We start from the raw sequence: 10,976 nt of genomic DNA on the forward strand, positions 1-10,976 counted from the left end.
ACATAGAAGATTCTTTGCACAATAACGAAAAATTCTATCGATTTTAATTAATATATGTTTAGATGATACAAATGTATATTATTAATCTTTCAATCCTTTGTAATAAAACCAAAAAATGACGAATTTTATTATATTTTTACACTCAATACACTTTTAAATATAATCTGTCTGTATTGCAACACAAAATATTTTCTGTATTAATAATTTTATGAAATACTTTTTGTAATTCCTTTACAATGTTTATAGATATTAAATCGTAACTATAATAAAATATTTATATTCGTATATACCTTAATATATAAAAACTATATACACTAGAAACTCTATATGTGTTAGATGTTTGATGTAGACATTTGAAATTGTTAATGTTGCGTATGAGAATAAATATAACTTATAGAATAATAATTGGTTTATTTCCCTACTCGGTGATGATAGAACATTAAAAGTTTAGTTAAAGTTTTCCTATATTGGATTACAATAATTCCATCAGAGATTGACACAAGGAACGCCCAGAAATAAAAAATGCTTTCTCTGGTACGTTTCCGTGGCGGTTTCGTCCGCCTGTGGAAAGGGGCAGGTTTTAGTGGTTTTTTTTTTTTTGTATAAAAAGTAACGTGTGTGCTGTTCCAGACTAAAGAACCTCTGTGCCAAATTAATTTGAGATGCATTTAGCCGATCTGACATGATTGAATAACAACATCCATAAACTAAACTTTTGCATTTTTTATGATATAGGTTGGCGGACGAGCAAATGAGTTACCTAATGGTAAGCGATCACCATCGCCCTAGCACCAAGAGAATTTATAATATTAGAAAGATAAATTTATTGATATTATCGGTCTCTTAAAATAGATAATATAGACCAATGTGGACTCCAAATTTATATATACCTATGTGATATATAAATGACAAAACCATAAGAGAACTTGGGTTTAGTTAACTTAAAGAATTGTACATAACAAAGTGACAATATACCTATAACATTTGATAGGACGTATATCCTTATGCTCCGCATTTAGGTCTCGATCTTTTGAGTCATAAAAACATCTACAATATATTCTTATTTTTGCTATATTTTTGTATTTGAATAATTTAATTGATCTTCTAAATTTTAATCCATATAGTGTTCAATTGGAGTTCCAAGTGGAGCTAAATTCCGATTTGAAACTGTTGATTCCCGTGAATTTTTATTTTCACAAAAAAGTAATATTCACAAAGAATTACTTTGTAATAGTTCATCTTTTCCAACATATGTTAAATGATACTTTTTGCTAGCAGCCATAAAACAATTTAAGTTTTGTTCATGATCATCTTTATTCGTTCCACACACTGCACCATCATCTAAATAGCGAAATGTACCTTTCAAATATTTTGTTTTAATTATAAAATGTCAACTTCATTGGTGTTGCTACTCCATTTCTAACTCCAAACGGTATTCTGGTAAATTGGTTACCACAAGTTTTGTTTTTTTTAAAATAAGTATTTTTTGCAACTTCGGATATTATAATTTCTGTATTTGTAAGTTGGTAAATAAAGACACTGGTGGCACACACGTATTCATTTCGTTGTATATTTTTGAAGGTTCTCTATTATATCTTACATCTCTTAATATACATTCTAAATTTGAATGATTTATTAGTACGGCGAATAATGATGTCCACACAAAGATTGTTAACCCTTAGGAGTTAACGTTCTATGGATAAATATATTGTTTTATCTTGACCGTTACATGACATGTGCATGTCTCGTATCCTACGAAGGATACATCTGAGGTTATTGTTGTCAACCATGCTAAGATTGTTGTTTGTTCGCAGGGTTTTATTTTAAAATTCATTATTTGTACTATTTTTTTATCGATAAAAGTGACGGAGCTTCCTTTATCTATCAAGGCACCAGCTTTCGTTTGAATATAGACGTACATGTCTGAATGTAGTAAGAGCATATGCATTTTGTTGATTACTGCTTTTTTTTTATTGCATTGGTTGGCGGACGAGCATATGGGCCACCTGATGGTAAGTGGTCACCACCGCCCATAGACAAAGACGCTGTAAGAAATATTAACCATTCCTTACATCACCTATGCACCACCAACCTCGAGAACTAAGATGTTATGTCCCTTGTGCCTGTGATTACACTGGCTCCCTCACCCTTCTAGCCGGAACACAACAATACAGAGTACTGTTATTTGGCGGTAGAATATCTGATGAGTGGGGGGCACCTACCCAGACGGGCTTGCACAAAGCCCTACCACCAAGCCCTTCGATGAACCCTAGCAAAATGGCCTTGTTTAGAACACAGTTGACATGTTATTTTAAAAGCAGGACATTTTATTCTTTCACGTATATCCCCACCGCAAAAGAAGCCGTGTTTCCGTTGTGTAATAAATACGGCTACATTTTGATTGAAACCATTTACTTTATAAGATAATGCATTTAGTTGCAAAGATTTTGTGTTACCAGCCATTATTTCCGAATTTCGTTCCTGAAGTTTCTTATATAACTTGATTTAAAGCTTCATCCAAACTCATTGTAATGTTTTTTAAAAGACACTCTCCAAATTTCTCAAAAGTAATACCACTTTTAAACTAACAACAGGCTAACAAAATATATTGTTTACAGGACTTTAAAATTGTTTCATGAATTAAAAATTCAAATAGAAAGTTTCAGTTTATTATACATAGATGAGCATATTTATATATTTAGGTATAAGTGGTGGAAACATTGGTGATTATTTTTTCAATTATTTTATCTTTCCGCTTTAAATTGAAACAATGAATGTTATAACAAGTAAAAAAAAATTATATTAAAAACTGTATTTGAGCAATTTCAGCTTTACAGGGCGTTGAGATATTTAATTCCCAGGTTTGGTGGTAGATTGGCGATGTAAGGAATTGTAAGTATTTCTTACAGTGCCAATGTCTATGGTCGCTGATGATCATCAACCAGGAGGCCCATTTCCCCATCCGCCTACACATATCATGAAAAAGATACGTGAAACAAATGAGATCGAAATTTGAAAAAAAAATTAAAAGAACTATCTTGACACGAACAATGAGTTATCCTATATCTTATTAGAAAGACTTAGAAACGAACAGAGATCCCATAAAAATAAAGCATTGTACATCATAAATATATCTTATTTCGTCTCGTAATAAAATAGAAGACTCAAATCTCTCAACAGTTCGACTCAAAGACACTAAAGTTTAAAAGAACACTCACCTGCCAATAACTTACTTATGCAATTACAAAAGTTTTATTGGCTAGACATTATATGATTGCATTCGATAGGATTTTGTTTTAATGTATTGGTGTACTATGATATATCGGAACTACGGTGTTATTTATAGATGTTTTTAGCGGTTTATTTGTGGAAATGTTTTATCTCTTGCTGTCAACACTAATTTTACATTCAAAAAAAGAAGACAGAATTGTTTGCAGAAGTACCCAGCGCAATACAGTTCAAATATACTTAATATTCATATAATATCTCCTTTTTGATTCATTCGGTTTCATTCTCTTCCCTTAAAAACATATGGAAAATAACAATAGTATTCAATATATTAAAAAAAGTAAAGTCGCAACCTGTTAATATCCCATCACTGGGCTAACGTCCTTTTGAGGAAAAGTTTCGGAGTTTCCACCACACTCCTCCAAAGGAACAAAATCGATGCTTTCCTCTACCGCCCAGCACGAGATAAATTATACATACGAATTAAGCACATTAATTTAGTGGTGCAAAGTGTTTTAACTCAGAATAATCAATTATAGTTCACGTCTTGTCATCATGGCTCACATTAAATGTATATATTATTTAAATCCCGCTAATTTTCATGAGGGACAAAACGGAAGTAACAAATAACTATCATCCAAAACACTTGAAGCGTGAATTTACATCGTATGTAATTATATGTTTTTTAACTTAAATTATTAACAGAACTCATAATTATAGCACTTTAAACTTGTCTCATTAGTTACCGCGTACTGTTGTTATTATAACCGTACATAACAGATTTATTATTGTATATATTTTTATCAATATTAATATATTGCCTGAACAATTGACGGTCAGAGACTGTGTACAGAAGATAATTATTATGGCAACCTTTCTGGGTAGATACCAACATCTCATCATACACATATTCTACCACCAAGCAGTTAAACTTCGTATTGTTTTATTCCGTTTAAAGGTTGAGTGAGCTAGTGTGGCACAGGGGTTAACATCTTAGGTCCCATGATTGGTGGTGTATTTGGGATTTAAGTAATGGTTAAAATTTATTTTTTCTATTCATATACAATTACGTATCTAATTAATTTGACAAAAAAATAAGACCCTCTGAGTTTCTTTCGCCGGTTCTTCTCAGATCAGATCCTTTTTTCCGAACCGGTGGTAGTGTTTAATTTGACCATCAATAAGTGTAATGCTTCTATGTTGAATAAAGGAATTTTGAGTTTGAGTTTATTACGGCGTCAATGACTATAAGCAGGAGTGATATACCATCAAATGGCGAATTAGCCCGTCTGCCTAATAACTTTATAAAAAAAGTTTGTGAACTGTGCTTAAACAGCTGCATTCAATAATATATCAAACTCAATATCTGATGGAAGCTAAGAGCATGTTTCTACGGAATGGTAGACTAATGTTATCAACTTTTGATAAGCTTGTTATGGACTATGAATCAGAATTTCTTGATTAGTCTGTTAGATAAGATTCTTAGTACAACTGCCACTCGACCAACCAGACTATTTTATGGGTAATATTCATTGTAATAATAATATATTATAATTATAATAATAATATTCATTCCACAATAAACATATTAACTTAAAATTGATAAATAATGGTTTGAGTCAATATAAGAGACCTAGGAGCTTACTCATAGCACCAAAATATTTTAATAGTTATATATTATATAGTAATATAAAAATCAATTTTTGGCTGTGCCTAGCATAAAAATCACATAATTAAAATTATATAACAACACTAGCTGTGCCCGCGGATTTAACCGCAGTTATTTCAGTTTGTAACTGTAAGAGTCTTATTGTTACTGAAATAAAATAAAATGTTATTGCTGGATAATCGGCTCAACAGATTCAGATTTTATCTATTACAAACAAACAAATCTTTATTCATAATATTATTATGTACGACTCGGTCCGCAAATTCTGCCACATGTGTAAATTCTGCCACATGTGTATTCCGCCAACCCGCATTGGAGCAGCGTGGTGGAATATGCTCCAAACCTTCTCCTCAAAGGAGAGGAGGCCTTTATCCCAGCAGTGGGGCATTTACGGGCTGCTAATGCTCGGTCCGCACGGTTCACGTTAAAATATTTTTTATTATTATAATAAAACATCCCTCCTTATAAATATAATAATATATAATAGTAAGTAGTTGATTCAATAATTCCTATACTTAAATACCATTTAAATCCTTCTGCCGTAATTACTTTAACAACATTGGATTTACATACAAGCTACCATCCCTTGGTTTAACCCTGAAAGGGGGTTGATTTCTAAAGATACATTATAAGTAAGCCTCCATACCATCTTTAGAGCATACATTTTAAATTTCAAGTCCTTCACTTAAAAAACATAGGACTTTCATACAAACTTCTAACCCCCGTTTAACTCCCTTTAGGAGTGAAGTTTCGTAAAATCCGTTTTAAGCGGATGTCTACATCCTATAAGAAACCTACCTGCCAAATTTGAAGTTTGTATGTGTTGTAGTTAAATTTCATGATAAATCAGTGAGTGCTATTTCGCTTTTATATATTAATAATAACATAAAAAAAAATAGTTATACATATCTGCATTATATAAAATATAATTTAAAGAAATTAAATAATAATAATATCATCTCATCCTCCTGCCCTTATCCCAATTTTACTTGGGGTTGGCGCAACATGTCTTCTTCTTCCATACTTCTCTGTCGGACGTCATCTCACAAGTAACATTCTTTCTAACCATATCGTCTTTCACACAATCCATCCATCGTTTCTTGGGTCGTCCCCTACCTCTATATCCATCTACATCCATACTCACAACATAATATTAATAATAATTTATTATGAGCCGAGATGGCCCAGTGGCTAGAACGCGTGCATCTTAACCGATGATTTCGGGTTCAAACCCAGGCAGGCACCACTGAAATTTCATGTGCTTAATTTGTGTTTATAATTCATCTCGTGCTCGGCGGTGAAGGAAAACATCGTGAGGAAACCTGCATGTGTCTAATTACAAACGAAATTCTGCCACATGTGTATTCCGCCAACCCGCATTCGAGAAGCGTGGTGGAATATGCTCCAAACCTTCTCCTCAAAGGGAGAGGAGGCCTTTATCCCAGCAGTGGGACATTTACGGGCTGCTAATGCTAATGAATATTAATCAAACCTTTAAAGAAATGGTTGGAAAAAGTTAAGGCTAAAAACAGACTAAAAGTTTATGCCAACAACGACAAAACTATCGGCCGATACAAATTCCTCGATTCACTCTCTGTAACCGGCGCCGTACAGTCGACGGTCGTACCAACAACTGGGATACTGCCAAGAATTGATTGAACGCTGCTAGACTACGTGACGCTGGTTTGTTTATTATCTAACAATGTCGCCGCTTAGTTGAGTTTATAATTATTTCAGTCACGTTTAATAAAAATGCAATAACAACTTGTTTGAGATATTAAGACAAAGGGTTGGGTTTAGTATAATTATTTATTTGTTTGATATAGCATTTCATCACTGCAAATAAAGGATGTACTTAGATATCATATTATATAAAAATGTTTTTCGACTTTAAAGTACTTGAACCAAAAATTACGATTGAATATGACTGTTAACTGCTTCATTATGTTTTTTTGACTTAATTCGAGTGGGATATACGTATCAAATTATATAAATTTCCAACAAACGCTTGTTTCCTGACGAATATTTCTTTCAACATGCACGGGGGGACTAATTGCAAACACATGATGCACTTGACCGGCTTCAACTTTTACATTGTTTTCTCGACTGTTACACAACAAATACTTATTAATTATTATTTTTATATATTAAAAATCATATAAATAAAATAACAGATTTTAAATGTCTTGCTGTTTTCCTTACGATGTTTTCGTTCAGCAAACACGAAAAGAATCATAAGCAAAAAAGTGCGTGAAAACTAAGTCGTGTTTGGGTCCAAACCCAACTCAATCTCCGGTTAAGATTTACGTGTTCTAACTAACGGTATAACTCGACTCTGAAATTAGAAAAAAAAACAGTTTAACGTACACAAATTAAAAGAAATTGTAAAGGAAATAATAATTCATATCAAACGGTGACAAGTTCGCAGCTGGACAAGAAAATCGTACTAATTTAATATTGCGTCTGTGTTAATGTTACTCTTAACGATAAAAGATCATATTAAGCAATATATTATTATATACTTATTATTAGTGTCCGCCGAGGCTAACCGGGCGCAACTGTGGCAGATTCTGTGTTCTGTCAAGCCTCCTTTATTTTAAACATACAATTGTTAATTCATTTAAACAAATAATAAATTATATCTTTTCTAATCTGATAAGTTATACATTGTAATAAATTTTGTATGTACAATAATAGTTCATTGTTGGTTAATTAGAGTGTGTAGCGTTCCGTAGAATCGTAGCACGTCTACAGCGTAGCTCATTCTATTTGCTAACGAAATTAAATCGTAGGTTAATTATTAATATAAACATTATTAATTTGTTTGTTTTATTTGGCTGCGAAATGGCCAGAGATATCCTTTTCTTACTTTATTTGAGTTGATTTGCTATTAATTTGATTGAATTCAAAATATATTTTTTTTATAAAAGTAATTGCTTCGATTACAATTTAAATATGTACTCCTAAATATTTAAATTCATTCATAAACATGTATGAATGTTATTATAGTGCCCAAAATAGTTTTAGTATTTGTGTAAATATTTTAAACATACTTTTTATTATGCCAATTTGTGGTATTATTACATTTTGAATAATCAATATTTAATTTAATAATCAAATAAAGGTAAAAAAAATATATGTAAATAACGTACCGACTTTGACCTCCACGACAAAAATACAAGAATACTTAAAATCTTTATCGAAACGCTAACGATACTGCATTCTTAAGAAATTAACAAAAAAACCCACCCCAGCCAACCGCTAGCCGCAGAAAACTTGCCAGCTATTTGTGAATCATGTCCACCCCCCGGAGTATATAAAGCGAGGGTTTCCCAAGACAATTCAGTCGCGTTACATTCACCGTCGGGGAAGGCTGCTCGTCGCTGTCAATGGAAAACTTTTTACGTAACTCGAACGACGACAATTTTCCTACGTGAAGGTAAGTAACCTTTTGAAAATCACATAACTAAATGATACAAAAGCACTCGCTCTAGTAATTTATGATACTATGAATGCGATACTTTATACGTCGTATTCATTTTTTGCTAAAAACTTTATTGAATAAATAATATCAATCTTTTTAACACATACAAGTAATGAAGTATAATAAAATTATTTAACAATCATATATTATATAAATACTATTAAGTTGTAGACGAATTCAAATTCACTTCGCAGTAAATTTAATTGATCAAGTTTATGTACACTAATAAAAATTTTAACTAAATCACATAGAACTGGTACATCTTTAATTCCTAATTATAAATCTAAATTCAACGTTATAAAAGTTTATGAAGTGAGAGACTTATTGTTCAATATAAGAAATTAATGAAATAAGAAATGCAGTAAATGCTTTAATACAATATTTAAATGAATGATAATACTTTGTGACGTCCGTTTCATTATGTATACATTTCTAATTGTCAATTAATGACACCATACAAATACCCTCTATGTTATTTATCTTCTTAACATTGTAGTATATAGTAATATTTTTTGTTTCACTTACATCCAAAATAACTCATGTACACAATTTATTTGTAATTTTATCATTTTTTTTTACATTAGCAACACTGGTAGTGCACCTCTGACCCTGAAATATTAATTGCATAGTCAGCGATTCCGCTAAAATTCATTACACACTTCATTTCGTATGTAATAAAAAAACAAAGGGTTCTAAAAATATAACTTAAAAATTTTAAGTAAAACTTAAAATTGTTAGGTACACTGAAACTAGTAACGAGCATTTGACATAAATGATTTAAATCTTAAACACATTAAAAAGTTATGACCGTTGCAGAGTCGGATCGCCTAGTCCATTAATAAAATGAAATAGTACGCTTATATCTAATATTTCCGTTCCGAGATAAAATCATGTGATATTATTATAAATAGCGTAATCTCTTCAAACTTGTATAAAAGTTGTGAATTTTGTTTTTCTTTTAACTTTATTTAATTTGGCAAGGAAACGTAAATTTTAATTCAATTATAAGTTTTCTTTGCAGAAATAAATTTTAAATATATGTAGGTTAATAGTCTGCCTTAATACAGTCTCTATTAGTTAGTTTATTTACACGTATGTATGTTTATTTATTTTAAATTACTAGTCTTAAGTAAAGTTTTATTAGCAGCCTGTCAATTTCCCACTGCTAGGCTTCCTTCTCTCTCTTTGAGGAGAAGGTATGGAGCATATTCCACCACGCTGCTGGGATATTCATGTGGCAGAATTTCATGTGAAATTAGACACATACAGGTTTCCTAACGATGTTTTCCTTCACCGCCGAGCACGAGATGAATTATAAACACAAATTAAGCACATGAAAATTCAGTGGTTGAGAAAACCTGCCTGGGTTTGAACCCGAAATCATCGGTTAAGATGCACGCGTTCTAACCACTGAGCCATCTCGGCTCTCTAAGTAAAGTATTTAAAGTTTAATTTATGTTACTATTTCAAGTTGTTAAATTGTTAATCAAAACGATTAAAATATTATATATTGTTTCGTTTTTAGTTTTTAAAATAGAGGTTATTTTATTTTTGTCAAATATGTTTTGGAAAAAACCAACATGGCGAGGTCTAGATGAATATTTTTTTACATAAATTGTGTCAATGCTTATATCCTTTAACATTCAGCCAAATCGCTATCTTTGGTCTTACGAAAAATCACAGGAAATATTGTTATGTTGGATTCTTATAATTTAATGATTACGTATATATTTTTAACATCACGCCGATATTTGTCGGTATTCTGTTGATTTTTTTCATTACTCATTTGAATTCAAAATTCAATTTGTTCACTAGTAAAGTTTTAAAATAGATCAGAATAAATTCTATTTTAAATGAAACCTAATTGTATACATATTACCGGAGCTTAGAAATGTTTCGAAGTGATAATAGTTATATTAGTTTATTTCTTTTAGTTATCTTATTGTTATTAGCAAACTAAGACTAATTGGAATATAACCTTTTTGAAGAAATTGGAAAGTCTTAACAAACTACGTCTAATACTACCAAAATTGTTTACATACTTAACCTTACTTTTTAATTACATATATTATTTTATTCTAAACTATTTAAAAAAAAAATACTCAAATATCATTATTTTCACCAGTTGACAGTATTTCAACCAAATGAAAATGACAACTATTTAAAGGTTTCAAGATATTGGTATATAGATTAATACTAGCTGCTTGTCCCGACTTCGAACGGCTTAAATTCATAAAACCCCTTTATTTAAAACGTCCAAAAAGATCATTTCTAAGAGAATAAACCTATGTTACAAATCTCTGCTTTCTTTACTAAATAATTCTGGCTGTGCGTTGATAGATAGTCAGTCAGGACAAATGGTTTTATAATCATAAATTACTTTACAGATATTGAGCAAAGAGATAAAATATGAATATCTATTATCACAGATATTATTTTTTTTATAAAACTACAAATCTCAAGGGTTTGTTCATTCGTTTGAATGCTATAATCTCAATGACTAAACATTTTGAAGATTAGCTACAACCGACTTGTGATAATAACAAAACACAATTAATAATGATTTATCTTCTTCTTTTAATGTAGGTACATAAC

The sequence above is a fragment of the Vanessa atalanta genome, chromosome 14 (assembly GCF_905147765.1).
Source record: "Vanessa atalanta chromosome 14, ilVanAtal1.2, whole genome shotgun sequence".
NCBI classification, from domain to species: domain Eukaryota; kingdom Metazoa; phylum Arthropoda; class Insecta; order Lepidoptera; family Nymphalidae; genus Vanessa; species Vanessa atalanta.